The 22,928-nt window shown below is 47.6% G+C and overlaps 1 protein-coding gene across 2 annotated transcripts in view; it reads right to left on the bottom strand.

Moving 5' to 3' along the window:
* The window catches only part of LOC133355131 (repulsive guidance molecule A-like), a 125,651-nt gene that overhangs the window by 85,438 nt on the left and 17,285 nt on the right, over positions 1 to 22,928 (bottom strand). The gene's annotated exons all lie outside the window — the stretch shown is intronic.

Below are 22,928 nucleotides of genomic sequence, written 5' to 3' on the forward strand. Positions count from 1 at the left end.
ACACACTGCGCCATAACCACACGCTAGGGATGGCGTTAATCTTAATGGTCAATTCCCGCTGCCTTCCAATCGCCACTTATAATTAAAGGGAGTAACACCACCAGCAATGTTAACCCGGGCATTTCTCGCCACCAGCGGAGGTTGCAAAACAGTTCAAAGCGACTTCAAGAAGCGACTCCAAGTTTTGACTAAGTTGAAACTGCTCAAGGTAGTCGCTTTCAAAGATGCTGCCAGTGGTGCAATCCAGAGGTCGCCGGTTCAAATTCCATCTTCCGGCAAAACAACCGAAACAATGAGGCCAATTTCTTACATCCCCACCCCGCTTCTGTCCAACCAGCAGTATAAAAAAAATAATCGGTTACACCAACGACAGTTAAGTCAATCGGTGCGTCGTATGTGGTGGGGTAAAGTGTGGGTGATCCCATCTCTTTTAAGACGGCCAGCCAGCGTGAACGAGTCGGACAAAAGAACCCGACCCGGAGGGGGCTGTCTAGAGCTCTCTCTAGTGGAGGTGCCTTCTGCTAGCAGTGGCACGAGAAAGGAGTTGCAGGGCTGCACCTTTACCAAGCCGTTCGCTCATGGCAGATGGCGTGCCACTACACCCTGCGAAAGCCAAAAATGTTATGCACACAGGAGGTCATCTCAGGCCGGCTAAACCCCTATCAAAGAATAAACTAAAGGTTATCCCCTAGTGAAATCAAATAGGTTTTCACAAGGAATAATACATGTGAGTAAAGGAAGGCCAAGATGAAATGGGACCTAAAATTGTCCAGGGTGGCACCAGTTACTGGATTTGTAAGTCACATTTTTTTTTTTATTTGAATAAGCTTCCCTATTCGTCCACCGTCCACACGGACGATGGGGCTAGCAAGCGAGGTGGATCATGGAGGTCTCGCAACGTTGGCCTGCAAGCGCAGCCTCCAACCACGATGCCTCCAACCGCGATGCTCAAATGTGACCTCAGGGTTGGTATCCTTCAACCAGAAAAGGGAGCGTTAACGGTGACAAAGATAAAGTAAGGGAATTGGTTTTAAACAACGCACGGGGACCGCTGTGCCGTCAGCACACGCGCCTCTTTAATATGCATGCCACGGATGTATGGCGGGAGAGGTTCCCACCCCCCCCCCCCCCCCCCCAGTCGGTCCAACAACCCCGAACGGTTCTGGGACGCTGTCAAAGCGATGGCGCATAAAATGAAAGGCGCGCTTAAAAATCTAAATCACCACGCATGCCGACCGTGCGTAGGCATGAACTTGAGCGTCGGCGACACACCCGTCAGCTATCCGTCCAGAAAAGCCTCGACGCCGTTTTGTCACGGGGGTTTCCAAAGCTTTCCAAAGGGTTTCGACTCTCTGTTTTTACATTAACAGGTTAAATCTCTCACTAACACAGCCACCGGTGCTCGTTTTCCTCGATGTGGCGATCTTACATTGACATGCAAATTTCTCACTTTAACATTACTAGCCCCGCCCACTTCGCTTTTGACCCGTGGGCTACACCCATTTCAAAACCTTTAAAACATCCTGCCTCAGCAGCTTTCCCGCAATTTTTTTCTCCTGATGACGATTGCTTGTGTTGCGATCGAAACGTCGTAGTTTTTTGTCATTTTTTGTTATTTTCTTTGAACCTATCTATGCGACTTTACCGAAAAACCCAAGAATATGAATTCCTGCAGTCACGAAAGCTTTAAGTCAAGATTTAAGTCAAGGTTTCTAAAGCTGTCCCTGGGATGTCTGACCGATTGGCTTTATGGGATACATTTAATGGGACGGCGGTTGGCGCACGCCGGTAATCCGGCACCGTGGTGGCGAGGCTTTGGTGGATCACGCCGATGCGCTGTGAAATGGCTCTTCTCGTGGGGCCTTCTGGACAGAGGTCGCAACCGGGTACCCGATACCCGTACCCTACCCGATACCCGGCTACCCGTACCCAGCCGGGTACGGGTACCCGTTTGCGACCCTGGTGCGGCCGGGTACGGGTAGGCCGTGAGTCACTGGTTGAGTAACTGTTTGTCACTCATTTCCCAACGTCTTGTCTCTTCTCACAATTCAAGTTCCTAGAATCAACCCACCCGCGCCTGCAACATGGCTTCATCCCAGAGGTCGCAATCAGGTACCCGATACCCGTACGGCCGGGTATGGGTACGGGTACCCGTTTGCGACCCTGGTGCGGCCGAGGACGGGTACGGGTAAGGAATCAATACCCGTTTGCGACCTTTGCTTCTGGGTGCCATGTCATCTTCCAGGGGTCCATTCTCATAGGTAATGTGGGCGGGGGGGGGGGGGGGGTGACGTTACACTGCTTTCAGTAGAAGTTCCATCTTCATCGCTTGACATGACATCCGACAGCACAATTGGAGTATGAAAGGGTGCGCGCGCGTGTGTGTGTGTACGTGCGTGCGTGGTTGGCAAAACAGTTAACAGCCCAATGTCACAATGCAGCCGTGACAAAGCAGCTTGCCCGCGTAATAGACCAATCGTCAGCACTGGCTTGGGGGGGTCACGGGTCAAGGAGCTGAGCCCCCCCCCTACAGTGACAGATGTCTCACACAATTTACATTCTCAGCCCTTCACCTCCCCCCCCCCCATGACTGCCCCCCACCTCTGAGCCATTTCTTTGCAATCTCTCCTCCCATCCGTGTCCTGCCCAGCTACGTGCCCCCTTCTGTCGCACACCGAAGAGTCTTATTTGCTGCGTCAGGCACTTTGGCCACAGTGTTAATCCGCCAGAATTTGCTTTGGATCTATCGACAAGTCGATCGTGTTAAGATTACATTTGCAATTCGTTCCATCTATTCGGCCGCCACTCCCATCATTAGGCTTGACGACTAGCGATCATCCCAAAGTATCCCCCGCCGTAGCATACTTACTTTTCTTTAACTCGACAAATGTGCTGCTCTGTTGGCAGTGGTGCACAAACATAATTAACAATAAACTCATCTTCTTGGTTCTTTTGGTAAAGTCACGTAGAAGGAAAATAATAAAAATAAAACATTATAAAATAATTCTCAATCAATTGTGAGAATTATTTTTATAATGAAATATTTGTATTATTTTATTATGTTTTATTTTTATTATTTTCCTTCTACGTGACTTTACCGAAAGAAAGAACCAAGAAGATGAATCTCTGCAGTCACGAAAGCTTTAAATCGAAACAATAAACTCAGCACATTCGTCAACAATACTTTGGCGTCAAACGTAAAAAGGCAGGTGACGTTTGTACCAAAGGCCCTTCTTTACAGGACACGTATGAATTATAGATTTTTGTTACTTTTCCAAGCACCCAATATGATGTATCTCACTTGCATACACAATGTCCATTTTTCTGATGCCTATGCCATAACAAGTCATATTCCCTTGCTAAAAAAATATCCTTCTTTTAGGCACAATGACATGTATATTGCACCTCTATCAAATGTTAATTATATTTTCCTGTCCAAAGATCTTTCAGTATTAATCTTCAATACTTTGTCTAATACCAGGGTAATGCGCATTCATAGGAGGCAAATGTACACAATTTAAACCAACTTGCAGGGTGTGGTGATGAAACATGCCTGTAATTCAGCACTTTGGAAGTGGGGTTGAGGGATCATGCTGAGATGGGAGTCATAAAGTGCATGAGTAGCTGCACAGCAAGTAGGATTCACTCGCCTGCATTGGAGGGGTTTCGTAATCTATGAACGTGACGAAGCATCGATTCGGACTTCAAAATCAATGAATACGCTCACGATACATGCACAGAGTTATGCCTGTCACAATTGCGTGTTTAGGTGGCATGCAAATGACATGTTGACAGTCTAGCCAATGGAGCAAACAATACGAGGGAGAGACAAAACATTTTTTTTATTGAGACTGCAAAAATAAAGACCCCAAAAAAGAACTATTCCAGAATTGAATCATGACAGTTGAAATCAAAGGGATGTTAATCATTACATACATAGTTTTCTCCCACTCCAGTTTCCTACCATGAAAAAAAACCTCCGGATTCCAACCCATTTCCTACCGTACACAAAAAAATAATCGCCCCAAAATACCAACGTGGTACAACCCTGACGGGCAGCAAGCAGAGTGAGAATCGGTGAGGCTTTGCGAGGTAAAAAGAAAATGTTATTACAAGAGTGGCAGCACATGATGGGGGGACAGAGTGTGCCATCGTGATGATCTAAAGAAGTGGGCTTCCAAGGCAGTCAAATCCGTCAATCTTCACAGCTGGGAAGCCACTAATGACGACAAAAAATTTAAACGCAAGAGCCCATCTCGCATCTCCGCACGGTCCCTGGAACCATCCGAGATCACCGGCACATTTAGAAAAAACAATCGGCCGAGCAAAGGAGGCAAGGGGACGTCGTGGAAATCCGGGGGGTGGGGGGGGGGCTCATTCAGAAAAGAAGAATTCTGCAGCCCAAAAAAATAAAAAATATCTCTCCTGGCCGTGCAAATGTTTGCGCACCGCATACGCCGGCGCGCAATCTTTCACCAGGGTTGGCACCAAGGAGAGCTTGCGCTGAGAGTGCAGGTGCTTCCGTCGAATTCGAGGGCACGAGCACTCTCTCGTAGCCAGTCCTCCCTTGCAGAGTCTTCCGTTGTTAAGCCGTGCCGGCAACCGGCTTCCCACCACAAATAACTTACGCGGGCACCTCTTCCAAACGACGGCCGCGCACAAGACCCACCGCCGCAAGTCAAACGCTCGCTCTAACCAACAAAAATTAAACAAAAAAACTTGGGATGGACCGTCCTCTGAATTAGAACGCGCGGCTGCCGTGGGACAGGTTACGTTACGGCAGCTCACAGAGAGAGGAGTTTGTGAAGCCCAATGGTGGGGGAGGCGGTGGGGGGGCAGGGGAGGGGAGGGGGGCTCACTTAATCTCACGGCCGGCTCTATATATCTCGGGACTACACAGGGGTTAATGGCAGCGAGGCCGGTCGCCGAATGGAAGGAATTGAAATTCTGCGGCTGCCATCGCATTAATTTGCACAAAAAGCCATTTGTAACAAGCCACCATGGCCGGCCGCCATTTATCACGACGGCGAGGGGCAAGCCTTCCTCGCATACGGACCTGTCATTCATCCGAATTGCATCGTAAGTCATGGCAAATCGAGGCTTTTCCCCCCATTCACTTTTAACAACAATGATTAGGATTCCACAGATTCTCCGCTCACGAAAAAAACACTCTGGAGAAAGTGCTCCAAGCGCCTGGAGAGTCTACAAAGCCCTCCCCCCCCCCCCCCCACCTAATAATGGGCACCGATGGCGAGGCTTTGTGGCAGCGAGCGAGAGACAGAACCGCGGATGTAAAACGATTTACACAGAGGAATGAACACCTGATATAATTTTCCATTCATAAAGGCTACGCGGATTTGTATGAAACACACGAGCAAAGAAAAGGCAAGCACGCCTCAACTATCTTGGAGATTGAAAACGTACACTTTCGTGAGGGGTGGTGGGGGAACTGACAGCCAGTAGCTTTGCACGTGGCCCGTAGCCACACAAAACCTCCAGAGTCAAAACAGCCCCAAGAACAACAATGTCACTGCAAGCATCTTACTCACACTAAAAATCGGGTACTCGAGCGAGGGAATACCTTTGTGACAACAGGCGACAATGCTGCCGTTTCTAATTTTAAAACACACTGAATTACTTATGTCACTGCAAGAGGGCCCTTCTGACCGAGGTGTACGTGCCATTGTGTGGCCCTACCAAAGGTATTTTAAACACACAGGGAGCCATTCGGGCCCTCTGCAAGCAACAGCAACAACGAATTCCTCACCCCCCTGAATTCAAAAAGGAGAGACGAAGCCACGAGTCTTAAGCGCCACGGACCTGCGGTGTCGACGCATTGTCCCCGAGTGACAATGCCCCTTACGGATGGGACCGGCCTTCGCGCGCCCGCAACAATCGCTGCACGTTTCGACTTGAGTGGCCACTTCCATGAGCCCCATTCAAGGGGGGCGGGGGGGGGCGGCACAAAAACGGGGGAAGGACAACGCAGCTGGACTGCCCGCGCACAATAACAACCGCTCGTGACAAAGACCGGCAGCCTCGCCGATTCATAGTGCCAAGCGAGCGAAAACTGCGCAGACCCGAGCCTCCATCCCTACCGCCGCGTTTAAAACCGGGTGCAATGGGGTTACTTTTTGCCACCTTTTCCCCTCCACAATCCCCCGCCCCTCCACCCCCTGCCGCCTGTCCCAGTCATTGTTTGCCGGGTAATTGGCCAATGAAGCAGCTTGGCCAGCATGGGTGCCACACTCAATGGGGGGGGGGGGGGGGTCTTTAATTAGACCTCCGCATTGAGTGTGGCAGTAGCGCCGCCAGGAATTGGCAACAGCCACAGCCTTCTATTGTGCTTTTCTAACCCTTTTTTGTGTAACCCTCGAACTCACGGAAAAATAGATATCAAAGACAAAGTATTTGCCAACAGCGGTCAAGCGTGACCGTAAAAGCGAGGTTTTGTAGCACTGGCAAGCAACAATGCATCCATCCGTCCAGTAAAATCTTATGCTCAAGACAATTTCTTAGAAATGTGCAGCGGAGAACTGAATATGTATCGATGCAAATCATCTGAATATGAGATGACAATGGCAAGTAACAATCGCCATCTCTCACGGTCACACGACGCAACAAACCGTCCAGTTCCCGCACAAGAGTCAAATTTCATGGCTCCATCTCTGCGGCATCTACTCCTGGGTACGATCCCAACCCTGACGCCTGCTGTATATTTGGAGTTTGCATATTCTCCCCGTGGTCACGTGGATTTTTTTTCTTTCTCCGGGTCCTCCGGTTTTTCCCCCTCCACATTTAGAAACATACGTGAAGATGATTCAGATTATTTTGGTGCTATAAATGTCCAAATGATTGGCAAGTTTGTTGAGCCATCGTTTGTGGCCAGGTTGCTTTTGAAAAACAAGTTAATACCTCAGTGGGCTTTGCCTGGTAGGATGGGGATGGTTTAGTTTTATTTGCGTGTCTTTGGGCGATTTATTTCTTGTACTTTGCACTGCTATCGTGTTTTTGTACTGTTTGTTGTTGTAATGTTCTTACCTGCTACTACTGGGCATCTGTGAAAAAGACCTTTAAAGCGCATCGGATAGCGCCAGTGTAAATAAATATTATGATTCTGATTCTGACGTTCCCCCACCTTTGGCTGCCACTCTATTCTTAGTCTCGACCGCCGGCCAAGGTGCCTTTTAGAGACACGTCCCTCAAGCCCCCCAAACTTTTTATTTTTTGTATTTAACAAGAGCCCAGGACACAAAGAACAGATAGAGTCGCAATGGGAAAGGGGAGGGGGCACAAAATCCACAGACAAAAGCCCCAACTCGGCGACTGCTGGGTTTAGGCGAAGGGAGAAAATTTGGCGCACTGCCCCACCCAGGTAGGGACTACGAGCGACAGGGTAGGTATTATATGGGGGGGGGGAAATCACCCACCAATCCACCAACCTTTCTGAGCAATCAATACCACGTCCCTAAGCTTTGTGCGTTCTCCAATCTACGCGATCCTCCGTCTCTGCAATTCCTAGCATGCAACCTCTGCACGTCACTTTGCACACTTTTCGGCTTTTGTTCGATATTCTTAGTCAGAGTCCGTGTACACGCTTCCTCCGCCTCTCAACTGGTTATAATTAAAGGATTTTAATCCGTCGATTTGACGCCAAACATGATCGCAGGCGGGGCGCAGAATGAACACAGCGGCGCAACGCATGCTGGACCCCTCGTTGAAGGGGTGGCTGCGGGTGACCAGAGATCTGAGCGCAGTGCCCGTTTCAATAAAAACTTCCCCACGCCAACTCCATGAAAACTATAAACTATTTTTATTTTACCAGGTAAAGCCCACTCAACTATACAGCGCTTTTCAGAAGCGACCTAGCCACAAATGATAGCTCACCCAAGTGGCTTATCACGTGGAAATTGAAATCAGCAGTCAAATTCTCTAAACGCATATTGATTGTAAATGCGGAGGGAAAAACCGGAGGACCCGAAGTAACATACACGCGACCACTGAGAGAACATGCAAACTCCAAATGTACAGGCCTCAGGGTTGGTATTGAACCCACGAACTCCTGCATACCAGGCGAGGTACTTAACATCCCACCACCGCAGCACCCCAATTTATTACGGGGACCAACTCGTAAATGCAGCAGGACAACACAGGCAGCTACACCGCCACGAAAACAAAAACAGCGCAACTTTACACGCACGTTATCCGACAACTCGTCGGCACGCGTTCTTAGTCAGCCTACACGCCCGTCAGGCCGGCCGCCCGCCCACGCTGGGCCACCATGTGTGTCCGGCCCCACCGCTAACGAACGAGCGTGACGAATCGGCACCCAGATGGCGCAGCGGGCGTGCAGACGCGCGCACGCGCGCGCACGCCCCACCACCATCCTCATCCCAATCATCTCCCAAATGAAGCAATAAGCCGCTCGCACCTGGTACCGCTCGGGGATTAGCGCCCGCAGAGGCTGCCGCGTTGGCGGTGATCGCGGTATCAGTGCGGCGGTACGAGGGGGGTGGGGGGGGAGGGGGGGCAGAGCGGGATTTCTCGCGAGCGGCACATCTGGGGTCTCCGCTCGGGGGCAAGGGAACGGCCCCCCCGGGAGAGAGAACGGGAGGAGAGGCGTCGCGAGCGCTCAAACATCGTCGAAAGGGTAAGACGCAAACCGGGCAGAACAGACGGCCACTTGCACATTGACAACGATGCTGTCTTGTGGGAGCGCAGCCAGGGGAGAGGCACAACGCTTGAGACACAGGATCGAGGAGAGGGAGCACAACACAGAAATATTTTTGGGGGGAAAAAAATTGACAAGGAATTTTTAATTTGTGTTTGATAAACACGCAAATGTACATACCAACGTGCGTCAAGAAAAGTTCTCACCAGCGCCCATTTACCGGCTATGACCGTAACTATTAGGAACAAACAACATGAGATAATGGAACAAATAACTGAAAAAAGCGCGCAAAGAAGCACGTGGAGGTGTGTGTGCAAGGTTTTGAATTCGGAGACGGGTGGAGGACGGCACGGATCGTAGACGAAGTCAAGACGTCGCACCGAAGGCGAGGGAGAGAAGATGGGCAGGGGGGCGGGACGTGCCGTTAGAAGAAGCGATGTTGGCCGGTTTGTCGGGAAGTGGCGGCCGAAGAAAGAAATGTGCCTGGGAGGACGTTCACCATTGAGACGTGGGGGAGTGAAATTGGCCGTTGTGCACGAGCTGCATCGTGAGGCCATGAGTGATCGCAACAGATTTCGAGTGGCCTTCATCCAGCATGGCTGATGATCAAGTAATACTGATGTCACGTTTAGACAAAGGACGCCAATGAAACGTCACAAATGAAAAGCCCTAAAGAAACAATACACAAAGGGGACGGCAAAACCGAGACAAATAGATTATTGGATCGCAGAATGCCTACTTTTACGCATCTACTGTTTTTTCCCATCAATTCCTGTCGAAGATCCCGAGACAACGGAAAACAAGAGGCCGTTGTGGTTCACGCGCCGCACCTTTGTCGACGGGATTTTTTTTTCTGTACCACTTCGCCAGCCCGCACGGCAAAATCTTTTACACGCAAAGTGCTCAGTCAAGAGGCGGGGGGGGGGCGTTGTTAGCAATCGCTGCGATTTTACATTTAGCCCCCCATCAATTAAGATGCAAAGCGGTGCCCATCAATGTTTAAAATGGAGTGATAATTCTCTTTGCCAATAAGCTGGTACACCCGCGATGCCGACACCACTAAATATTGCATGTTCCGTAATGATCTGGCCCAAAGTACAAGAGCGCGCAGAGAATTGCCCGGCAGATACAATTAGCAAACAGTACTCATTACTAGAAACAAAACGTACAACCAGCGCAAACTATAAAGGATGTTGTATTATGATAAAAATAATAATTTATAATGTATGTTGAATTTCTTTTGCACCTTATGTAGCCAACCGTGATAAGTCAGTGGTGTGGGGGAAGGACAAACTAAAACACAACAATTACTTCTAAAGGAATTAGCTTTCAATCGAGATAATGTGAAAGTGAATAGCTGCAGAGCGCGTTCCAAACGGCCGCAGAAAGCACGCGATGCAGTGACCATCTTAGTCAATTCACCGTTGACGGTAACATTTATTCCAAACTGGATAAAATTACCCGCAAATTACTCAGCGGCCATTGCTCTCTGCACTTCGAAAACTTGGCAGGGCCCTCCTGAAAAAAATAGGATTGTTGTTTGACCGTACTTCACCACGCTGGTCTGTGTCGGGTGGTTTTAGGTGGCGTGCCCGCGACCAGTTCCGATATCACTCACCAATGATGTCATCAGCTGTGGCTTGGAATAGTACTTAGGTCCCTGGGTTCATAGGGCAGTGCGCCAACCACTATGTGGCTGATGCACCCCCCTACAAACCTATACATTACATTTCGATTTAAAGCTTTCGTGACTGCAGGGATTCATATTCTTGGTTCTTTGAGTAAAGTCACGTAGAAGGGAAATAATACAAATAAAACAATAAAATTCTCACGACATTTTTTTCAAATGTTCTTGCTGGGGTTTTCACACCTGATGATGATTACTTGTGTTGCAATCGAAACGTCGTGAGAATTTTATTGTTTTATTTTTTATTATTTCCCTTCTACGTGACTATACATTACAATTACCGTATGCAATCTTCACATTACAACTCTAAGATAAAATATAAAAATACCATTTATTTTACCCAGACAAATAAAAAAACCTATTAGAATTTTCATGCTACTTTGGGAAGTTTTGGCCAATGCCATTAATGAGAGTTTAGACTCTCGTGGGATGAAACCGGAGAACACTAACCACGCACGCTAAAACAATGCCAAAGAAAAAAACCGCTAAAACTACAACAACAACAAAAATACGCGAGTTTGGAGGAGTCTTTCGCGAAACGTGACGACCCACATGTGCTGGACCACACGCACTTAGAAATAAAAAATAAAATATCGCGGAGGCAAAACAAGCGCAGGCGGAGCGAGCCCACACACACACGCATGGAGACGCAACAGCTCGCGAGAAAGCTGCCTGGTTCAGAACTGATCCGGACCGTTGCGACGTGGCGGCACAAGGTCAGCCCCTCATAGCGAATTGTGATCGGTGGGCTGACCCGAACACACTGCCGCCGCGACCCCTGCAGACACTAACATTCCTCCACCTTCCCCGCCGCCCCCCCCCCCCCCCCCCCAGGAAGGAACCGTGAAGGACCGCACGGCTTTATGAGCGTCAGTGACGTTAAACGCCCCCTGGAAAGAAAAAAAAAACGCTAACGGGCTTTGGCCTTTTGCGGAACGATCAGAGGGGGGAGGAATAAAAAAGACTTTGGACGCAAACGGACAAAAAGGGAGCCATTGTCTCGTTACACCAGGTGAGAGCCCTCTGGAGATTACGGCTATTTTGAAAAGGACAGTTGCGATAATAAAGATAGTGCCAAGTAAACGTGTGTATATATATACTGCAAGGGCCTGTAAACTATAAAAACGCTGTAGACCGCACCTCTCGGCAAGCTTGATTTGCTCGAAAAGCCAACACATTTTCAGTGAATACGGGGCAACATAACAAAGCTCCGATTCATTAACTATAATCTATTTTACACCATCGGGATATATACATCCAATTGCATGTGTGGGAACCAATTACAGTAAAACCTTGGATTGCGAGTAACTTGGTCTGCGAGTGTTTTGCAAGACGAGCAAATTTTTTTAATAAATATTAATTTGATAAACGAGCGAGGTCTTGCAATACGAGCAGTACGTGTATACGCTTTGTCTGCCGAGCGTCACGTGATCACAACTGATATACGAGTGCTTTGGATTACAAACACATTTCCGGAACGAATTATGCTCGCAATCCAAGGTTTTACTGTACTTACAATATATGCAATCATAATAAAATGTGTTAATATGTTCAATGTAAGTAAATGCGATGCAAAGACTCGTGAAATTTAGACTTAAATACTTACTTTACATTTTGTTATTTTTAGTTACTCGCTTACCTATGTCTCTATGTCGCACTCATTCTCACCTTAACTTAAAGCTTTCGTGACTGCCTGAATACATATTCTATGGGTCTTTCGGAAAACCCACGTAGATAGAAAAATAATAAAAATATCACGACGTTTCGATCGCAACACAAGCCATCGTCTTCAGGTGATATTTTTTTTATTTTGATATCTACGTGGCTTTACCGAAAGACCCATAAAATACTCATTCCCATGTTTTGTGTATTAGTTGTTGGTGTAACTTGCTCACCTGCCCCAGCTGGACATCTTCACAGCTCATCAGATTCCCCCAGGATAAATTAAGATTCTGATTCTAAACAAATAAAATACCGTACAAACGATAGAAAAAAACTGAAATAATAAGAAACGCTGAATGTGACAATAATCTATTCCTGATCTGAATCACTGCTGTAAATTATGCTTATCCAAAATTTAGGGAGGGAGGGAGGGAATAGAGTAAAATCGAAAGAGCATTTTTTTTAAAACACGACCTTAAATTAACTTTCATCTCTTATTAATTCTCTTATCAACGTTCGCGAAATTCCAAAAGGCAAGTAATGATGAAGGTTTGTATTCATATTCAGCCGTGTCGGGGGGAGGGTGGCGCCGTGGTAACCGTCTTGTCTCTTAGAACCAAGGGCCCGAGGTTCGATTCATGACCAGCGCGACTTTCTGGGTGGCGTTTGTATGTTGTTCCCCTGTTCTGCATGGGGTTTTACTCCGGGTTCTCTGGTTTTCTTCTCATAGCTCAAAGAAAACCAAATTAACTGCTCCAGGGAGAAAACATCCCAATGCTGAAATATTACCTGCAAATTAATGAATTACGATCTCACACACAGCAGCAGCAGCTGCTGCGAAAACTTGGTAGGACCCTCCTGAAAAAAAAGTCATAAGACTCGGCAAGGCATTCCTGGATAAACAAGTGCAATGAATAAACAACGATGCTTCGGTCTGGTCACAGCGGACACAATCAGACAGCGTGCCATGCCGCATGGTAACTGCCAGGCGCACCATCCCTCACCAACGCACCGCTGCAGCCACCGCCTTACCATAGCTCGCGCGAAAGCTTCCCGCACGGAGCCTGACTGGCAGCAGCAGTCGTCTCATCTTCACCGCCGCCGCGCACGCTAGATGTCTCGCGGAGGTGACTTCGTCGAACAAAGTATCGAAACAGCGATTTAAGAACGGGAAGGAGTCTTGTGTGGTTTTTACACACACACTAAGGATCGGGAGAACAGGCAGCGCTGTGGTATGGGCATGTAAAGAAGGAGAAGGGCATTTAACAGACGTCTAGAATAAAAGCAGCTACAACGATAATTGAAGGTAACAGAGGCCGAAGACACCCGTGGCGAAACAGCTGCAAGTGCTGTGCTGGAAGAATTGTAAAGAAGAGGAACGATGTGGACACGACACCATCGGAAATACACAAAAGACTCTACAGTTTGTGGATAAATACAGCCTCCATACAGAGGCTGGAAGAGAGAGTAGCAAAATAGCAAACAAAATAAAATCATGGCCCAAAAACACCCCCCCCCACCCCCCAATCCACCCGCTGGCTTCACGGTATTCCCAGCCAAAGGAGCAGAATGAGTGTCAATCGATCCGATCGCCTTTGGGGGGGGGCCCCCTATGCTCTGCTCCACTCCCTCCTCCCAGCAGGTGCCAAGCGCGGCGTTGAGATAATTACCTGGGGGGGGGGGGGGCCGCGGAGGGCTCAGCGAACCGAGAGGGCCCGGCAAACTTGCACATCCCCAACTCCAACCTTGCGGCCAGCGCACGCACCACTTTGGTCACAGAGCACCCCCTTGCAAACAGCTCTCCAGTTATTCCTGCCGCCCTTATAAACACGCTGGCACAGTCGCAACGCCGAGAGCGCCGACAGCCAAAATGAAATGCACGCTAAATTTATACCGAGCTTTATTCCGTGTGACTAATCTGGCTCGTGAGAGCAATCATTCAAAAACGGGGGTTTGTTTATTATTTTCCCTATTAATGCCCCCCGCAGTAAACGGAGCCGCCTGCGCACGGTTCAACGTATACCCACGTAGCACATACTTCATGTAAAATAATAATAACATTGAACACAGCTAAATGCTTTGGGGGAAAAAAAATACAGAGAATAGTGAGCAATTTAGTTAAAAATATGTTTTAAAGTAAATGACCAGCCAGAGACTCTGGTAGACCTGAAATCCGATGACACAATTTAAATTTACACTTGTGTGAGGATTCTGGGTGGCTCAGGGTGGCTAACACTGTCAGATACACTGAGCTGGCACCACTGAGATCACCAGCAACCAGAGATTTAAAAAAAATTGGGTTCTCAAGGTGAGAGTTTGTCTCAGCCCTGGTCATCAATGCCTGGACACGAAAGTTTATTTTGTTTGTGCATTTAAGTCCTCAACAAAAAAATCAGTTTGACTATAAATGCGACAATAATTACCCTCGGTGGCAGGGCGGGTGGGAAATTGCTGCTCGGAAGCAGTTCTGTGACATCCCCTTCCGTGGGCCATGGTCTAAACATGAACGTTTGTGCGCACTGCTCTACGGAAAACATGACCGGATGCGATGCCAATGGCACATTCTGGATAAAACTGAGAATATATTTATTTGTTCAATGCACAGGCAGCATCTTCCGACGTACACGCATGTCATCAGAACAGAATCGGAAGAAAAATAAAATAAAAGGCCATGCGGGAGGGCGTGTGGCATCGTTTTCCGCCATCTATCATTGTAAAGCTTTCGTGACTGCAGGGATTCATCTTCTTGGTTCTTTCGGTAAAGTCACGTAGAAGGGTTTTCACCTGAGGACGGCTGCTTGCGTTGTGGTCGAAACGTCGTGAGAATTGTTTTATTATGTTTTATTTTTATTATTTTATTACTTCCCTTCTACGTGACTTTACCGAAAGAACCAAGAAGATCTATCATTGTGTGTGGTGGTCGTGTCGCAACAGTCCTCTGCCGTGAGTACAACGTCTACTACTACGCCTCTCTAAATAAAATTTATGCCAAGCAGCTTGCGCGTTTCCAAGATTTGGCGGTGAACGGGGGGGGGGGGGCCCACACACTGAACTTGCACACGTCTCTGAACGAGAACAAGGGGTTAAGGAAGTATACAAAGCCACGATAGGGCACCACTCCCGCCCCCCAATCCTACACAGGCAGCGCCTTGGACTGCTGCCAGTGGCACCGATGGTGCTTTTTTTTCGAGCTTCATTGAAATGCAAACAAATGTTTACAAAACACGACGAACAAAAACCCTGGCTCGAGCATCAGCTGCTCATCGCAAATAACATGCTAATTTGTCCAAACAAAATGCTCTCCCGGCAAACATGGAAACACAAACAAACACACGTCTATTTTTTGCCTAAAACTGAAACAAGTAGAGTTGGTGCAACAGTTGTAGAATGGGAAAAAAAGGAGGGGCAGTAGAAAGCTTTTGAAATGTCACTCATCATCATCATCACCACAGCCAAGGTCTATCCACTGCCCGCTAAAGACGACCCCCATCATCGCCAACGTCGTTGCAATCACTCGATCGTACGTGGTCCTTCGATGTCAATAATGCATCTCTCGCTCCTGCTCATAAACCGACCTCATTGCTTCACCTCGGGCAGTGGCCACCCTCCCAGGTGCATTCTCTCCTTTGCTGCCAAACGATCATTGGTTTAGTCCAGAGGCCATCGTACATTTCTTTCGACGTTACCGGCCAAACCCAATTACTTTCCTTGACAGTCAGTGTGGTATCCTCACTCATGCACGCCTAGTTGTGTGTGCAGCAACTGGATAGTAGTCCATTAACTACGAAATGTAATTTTAAGTTGATTTTGTTGAACCAGGTGAGAACTCAAGACACCAAGATGTACGTATGATGAACTTATTTCGTACCATACGTAGCCAACCGTGCTAATTGGAGGTGTGGAGGAAAGACAACAAACTTAACACAAAAAGCAGTTCTCAAGAAATTAGCTTTCAATCTAGATGATTTCAAAGTGCATAGCTCCAGTGGCTTCCTAATATCACAATGAAGAACGTTCCAGACGGCCGCAGAAGTGCATCTGAAAGTGTGCGATGACCAGCCAAAGGCCGCTGCGAGGATGACCGGAGTTTACGTGATGGTTTATGCTCCTTGACGAGACCAGCAAAGGTATTGTGGTTCATTTGTGGCAAGCACTTTGTGTGGTAATGAATGTGACCTGATAATGTAATCGTTCGGCAACTGGAAGCCAATGCAAGCTCGGCGAGTACTGGATGGACACGGTTGGATCTTGCAGTACCCGTCAAGATGTATCATTAAATCCTTTATATTAAGTTCGTTTGCTTGCTTGCGTGCTTGCGTGCTTGCTTGCTTGCTTACGACCGTGCAAACCTTTCGGTCGTTTTTTAACCCACTTCCCGTGATCCAATCGAGCTGACATTTTGCAGACAGACTCGTTGTGCGTGACAATTAATGTTCGTGAAAAATTTTCCCAAAATTTTACACTGTTTAAGGAAAACAAATTAAATATTTAATTACCAATTGCTTAATACTGGCAGACAATCATCTGACCCATAGGTGGCAGCCATCTCAAGCCAGAGGACGAGAGGACTCTAGCCGCCACGCATATAAAGGATTTATAGTGAAAAACTTTGTTTTTACGGGTTATACTTATTTTCAAGAGTGAGCTGGGGCATTAATCTGCCAGTAGGGAGCAACGATTGGCTATGCGCGATTTTCCAAGGAATGATTTGCAGGTAATTTTTGGAAATGTATCATTTGGATCCTGATGTGCAACAATGCATCAATGAATGAATTCAAGTAGATCCTTCTGCTCCAGATGTGTGCATCAAGTCACGTGTGTATTGAACAATTATTTATGGTTTACGTAAATCACATTGAATATAATATTTTCGAATGTAACATTTAGGGTCATAGAGAAAACAAAACTGCACAGTAGACTGAGAAAAACGTGGAACGATACAAAGGAGACCACAAAAAACTACAAAAATAACCGACTAGTGAAAGAAATCACACAAACAAACAAATCATACAGTTCATATAATAGCTGGAACGAGCCAAGCCTGATCATTAGTAATCCTCAAAGTTATGAAATCGTGATTCACAGCTCGTTGTCAATTTTACTGCTGGATGACTCATCGCGCCGTGTCAATCACGAGGGTTGCTTGACGACTTCACCACGCTGGTTAAGTGCGATTTGCTAAAAGTTGAGGGGGGGGGGCAGATTTCGTTCAGATATCATCTCACAAATATTGTTTGTCGTGCGGTCGGTAACAGAACTAACCAAGTTCAGAGCTAAAAAAAAAAACGTACGAACCGTTCTGCGTGCCACCACTCCCCACCTCTGATCATTAACGCGCAGATAAATAAAATTAACATTGGCTCGCCAAAATCCGTTTTTATCGACTTTGTTTCTTAAAAGTTAAAATCCCAAGCAAGAGATCTGCCACCGTGAACACAAACAGGCCGTGTGTTATTGAAGTTTTCCTCCTGCCACCAAACCCCATTCCCCCCCTCGCCCCGACCAATGCTCCCCACAACTTTTTTCCGACCAACATTCGCAGCAAGCTCGCGCACAATGAACAAATGCGGCCATACACAGCCCTTCAAAAAATGTTACTTCACGCGGGCCGAGGGCACTTGCTGCGAGTCGGCGCAAGAAATAGAACGTTTAGCCTGGCACACTTTCTCTCATTTCGCGGGGAGACATTCCAGATTTTAAAAAAATAGCACCTCGCACCCGACTCGAATATTTTTTTTTCTTAAATGTAAATACTGTGGCCCCTTTGTTGAAAACCTAGACACGCTACGAACGCTAGAGCAAAGGGGCTCCTTTTTCAGTTCAATCTCATGCAGCTCGGCTACCTGGGCCAGACAAATAAAAAAAAATTCAAGTGCCAGTGTCAACATGGCTGGAGCGGGCGGAGAGGGTCCAAGCAACTTACTTTTTAATGAGTTTTTTTTACCTCTATTCGCAAGAGTAACAAAACACAGTTGCAATTTGTAAACGGTGTTATTGCACGACAACGACACACGCGGATCGCATGGGGACGCGGAGAATTGACAACGAAAACGTGCGCAAAGTGGAAGCACAGAGAGGAGATGCGTATGTGGGAACTGAACGGAGAGACGAGAAGAGACCAAACGCGAGTTGGTGCCATCCTATGGACTGCTGAGAATACAAGTTAGGGCTGGGCAAAGCCCATCGCTGGAAGCGATGATGGCCGGTGGGCAAGATCGAAAATGAATGTCAGCCAGAAGAGGGGGGGGCGGGGCGTGGGTGGAAGACAAACTGCAAAACGATGTCAACCAGAAGAGACGGAGCAACTTTTTTCACCGCAAGTCTGCGAAAGATGGCGATGCGTTGGGAAGCCCCCCCCTTCATCTAGCAACGCCCTCACGCAGAGGCCAGGGCCGATGAAATATTGTCATTATAAATGCTTTACTGGCAGGTCGTCCTGGGTGCGACGTTGTTAAGACTGCAGCCGGGGATTGTGTCACACCTAAAAAAAAAACACGCAGTGGAGCGAGGGAGGGAGGGAACCCGAACCGTGGACCTGCTCGTGCAATTCTGCAGATGCACTTTTCAGCTATGATCAATCTACCGCTCAGCGAAGGCCTCTCCCAAGTTGTCGCCACCATCTCAAGCGTTCGGCGATGCAAACGTCCATCCAGAACCTACACACACTCACACGAGCCAACTTTGTCTCTGAGTCTCCGCGTTTGGGCGTACTCTCTCGGGTGCGTTCCCTCCTTTGGCTGCCAAACCATCGCTGGTCTCGTCCATAGACCGTCATCCCTCCCTTCCAGCGCAGAGTCCTACCTGAGCCCAGACTTTTCTTAACTGTACATACGATCATCATCATCATGGGACCTTCCTTTGCCAGTACCAAAATATGAGAATAGGTTGTACATACGATGCTTGTACATACGATGTCTCTAAGTTGTGTATGCTCCCTTATCCACGTGTCTCCTCTTTCCATCAAGGTAAGAACACATCTATGCATGCTTCTTAGAGTACGCAACAAATAAATACAAAATATTTACAGTGTCGGATTTGCATATGCCATATTTTGCAAAATACAGTTAAGGTGCGGCTAATACCTAGAAAAAAAATTCTGATGCACCAGGTGGAAGGGCCGTTGCGCGAAACGTTGTCTCATATAATTTGTTTTACGGCAGCATTATTGACAAACGTGGTCGGGTTTTCTTTGTTGCCCTTGTGCACCGCTGCCAACACAGTATCACCAGATAATTTGTCTAACACCGACTTAAGAAAAACTTACAACAGCAGCAGGGCACACAAACTCCACCATTCTGCGGGATGTCTCAACAGAAACCACATGCCAATAAGTGGCGCCGACATGAAAAAGTAGTTAAACCAACAGCGCTGCATGCTTAAATGTCATGTTTTTATAATTACACAATATAACCGGAGGGTGATCAAAACAGGAGGCTTATTACAAGGGAATCATTTTAAAAAATGTATAGTTTGCACATACATACGCTTGCATATGCATACACACACACACGCAGGCAATTACATACCTCATTCAAATGTTTTCAGAGTCGCAGTCGAGCGGCAGCTCAAGCATACGCAGCCGCGGCTAAAGCATGAGGCCGGTGCACTGGTACCTGCTGCCCCTTCGGAGCCACCTGCACGCGCAAGCGGCCTTCCTCTCAAACGCGGGAGTCGTCGCACAACCCGTGGCCGGCAGAGCTGCGTTAAGGCGGTCCGACGATTTTTACAGCTGCCCCCGATTTCTTAGATGTTTTTTTTCCCGCCGCCCCCCCTTCTCTCTTTTCTCGGGAGGCGCGGACGACCGCTTACGCACTCTGGCCGACGCGAAACCGCGGCAAAAACAAACCACCACCCCCACGGCCCACACCCACAAAACCCCTAACCGCATGCCGCAGAAATGCATCGCGACGTGACGCAGCAAAGTAAGGCTTCGTTTGAGAAAGTGGGACGTGGTGGGGGGTGTATTGAAAAAAATGGTTGCAGCGGTCAGCGTTTAAGTTTGTCGCGGTGTGACCCATTGCACGTGCAGATTGGCATTTAAAAAAAAAACTATGTACAGAACTTACTCTCTGTCTCCTCAAGTTATAATGTAGATTCTATATAATATAGATTCCCGCACCTCCGAATTAGCCCGGTTGGCTATGTACTGTGCGAAAGAAGTTCATACGTAATTAAGTGAAAAATGTACCTTTTACGCAAGCCTTATTCACATTGTACTTTTTACTGTATTGTTCAACTGTAGCCTACATTTGTTTAATTTAAATGTTTTTAAAATGTCTTTCGCTCTGGTCGTTTGCAATGTAACCCAGGTCGCCCTTGCAAAAGAGGCTTTGTTGAGGCATGTGTCACCTGGGCAAATAAAGGAAATAACAGAAGCATTGCTGGGACCCCAGGGAACACGAAGTTGTCCCACACTGATATGAGGACATTGTGTCCACAGCAATACCAACAGCACCTCCAAGAAATGTAATTATTCACTGTTTAACTTCATTTGAATCTAGATTTGAAGCTTTCGTGACTGCAAGGATTCATATTCTTAGGTTTTTTCGGTAAAGTCACGTAGGTAAAAAATTTTAAATGAATAAAAGTAAAGACGGAAGCTTGTGTTGCCTCCGAAAAGTCGTGATTTTTATTTTATTTTTTATTTTACTTTTATTAATTTTAAATTTTTTACCTGCGTGACTTCACTTAAATCGTGCACACGTGAAAAATGTGCACGTCCCCAAAATCCAAATCATGTGCCCGACCCTGGCAGATCGACAGCCAAGCAGGCTTTTAACCTGGTTAGCACTTGAATGTGGCGATTCTCGTGGCTTGCCAGGTGTTGTTAGGCGCGGTTGTAGGCGTGGGACTGGAATGGGTGGCCGGGAGATGGCGGTGCCGAGCGTCACCCGTGTGTGCGAGGAGCTGGATTCTGTTTTCATCCCACATCAAGCCAAACTCATGTATGGTATTGGCCAAACATCCACAGGTAAGCAGCACGCCCCTAAATAAAAGAATCTTGATACTCAATGAGCCTCTACTGGGTGAATCATTGAAATGTGATGATTATTATAATAAAGCTCACCGACACAGAGCATTGCTCTTTCAATGAAGACGACCTGTGGTCGAACAAAGCGATGGCAGTCAACGCGGCAAAACGAGATCGGGCACAACATGACAAGGATGCTTCTGGGTTTGCGTCACGAGCGTCTGACCTCATGTGGGCCTCGCGTTTTCCTCGCGCACAGCCATCCAAACGCAAACATATGGAGAGATTTGTTCGCAAGTATAAGTCGATTAAGAGAGTCTCCCAAAACATAATGGCATTTGCAGGACCACTGCGGCTTTTTTTTGCTCGAATGAAAAATTTTCCTCAAAACCAAAGCCAAAGAGCTTGGCAACCGCAGGTTGAGTTAACGGCGCTTAAATCCGACCCTTGCACAAATGTCAAGGGATGAGCGGTGGCGAACTGATTTAGCGCACAGCGCTACGAACCTGGTGACTCGAGGTTTTTTTTCCCGGCTACAACGAACGTCAGTGGACACCGACATCTGAACCGAACGCCAACACTCCATCACTTCATTAAGCCGCACTGACCAGCGTGAAGTATGGTCAAAACAAACCCCCATAACCAACGCGTCTTTCTTGGGGAGGCCCTCATTACAAGTGGTTTGATGGTGCCAAACGAAATACAAAGGTAAAAGTGAAACGTCTACTTTGGAGGCAAGCTGCATGTTCGCAATCGCGGGTTAATTGCCGAATGATCGCAGACCCAATGTTGAATTGTCCAAAACACAGCAGCATGCAATTTTTTTTCTACAAAAGAAAAAACACAGTTTCCTTGGCCTGTGTGTGTGTGCCGAGTGGCGCTCGCAAGAGGTGGTGGGGTGGGGGGAGGTTGGGGTTGGACGGCTGAACGAAAAAAAACTTTAGAAAAAAACGCTCTTCTGCCACGCCACAAAGAAAGCCATTCAGTGGGTTCAGGCTGGCGTAATATCCCCCTCCCTTCTGCCCGCACTGCCCTAGTGCGCCAAACCCCTCCCCACACCCAGCACGCCACCCCCCCCCCCGCCGCCCCTCCCATCTACACTCATTGAGCCCCAATTGCATTAAATTAGAATCTTAAATAATATCACTACAGGAGGCATCGGTGGAGTGTACTCATGACCATATGAAGGCGCAGCCCTGTAATTGCTTGCTCGTGCCACTGCTGAGGCCTCCCTTGACTTAAGGGAGCTATAGAGAGTCTCGCTAGAAAGGGTATTTGGCCTACTCGTCCACGCTGGCCACAGGTCGTGGAAAGAGATGGGAGGACCCACACTTTACCTCAACCATACGCGCCTCTGCCGATCGATCGGCTTGTGGTGCGCCCATTTAACAAAAACAACGCCGGGTGAACCGGGGCTACGTTTCCTCCATAAACAGCAAAGCGAAGAACTTGCAAGTGGAGTGAGATTTTTGTTACTTTACGATGTTTGTTTCTCAAAAACAAAAAAGAAAAGGGCCGACAGCGCTCGGTAACAGTTCACAACTTTCACAAACAAAACCGTGCCAAATCGTCTCGCTGCTGCCTCGGCGGCGGATAAGGAAAAATATAATGACCGGTCAAACGTCAGCACGGCACGCTGCACGTAAAGATACATTCCCGAGTGAGACTTTGCATTTCGGCGTTTCGTTCAATGTTTGCCATTATTTTATTTCGTTTCCATTTCTTTTTCCTCTGCCCCCCCCCCCCCACCCTTCTTGAATATGGCCGTACGGAATATAATATTCCTTCTGGCTTTACACGCACCTACCACTTCAGCCAACCTGTTTACTTAAGAAATTGATATTAATAGGTTTTACGCCGCTTTTTTTCCTTTCTTCTCCAGCATTTTAAAATAAATAAAAAATATCAGGAGACCATCGTGGGTCCGAGCGTTCCGT

The sequence above is a fragment of the Lethenteron reissneri genome, chromosome 50 (genome assembly GCF_015708825.2).
Source record: "Lethenteron reissneri isolate LAM-NWPU_2019-01 chromosome 50, ASM1570882v1, whole genome shotgun sequence".
NCBI classification, from domain to species: domain Eukaryota; kingdom Metazoa; phylum Chordata; class Hyperoartia; order Petromyzontiformes; family Petromyzontidae; genus Lethenteron; species Lethenteron reissneri.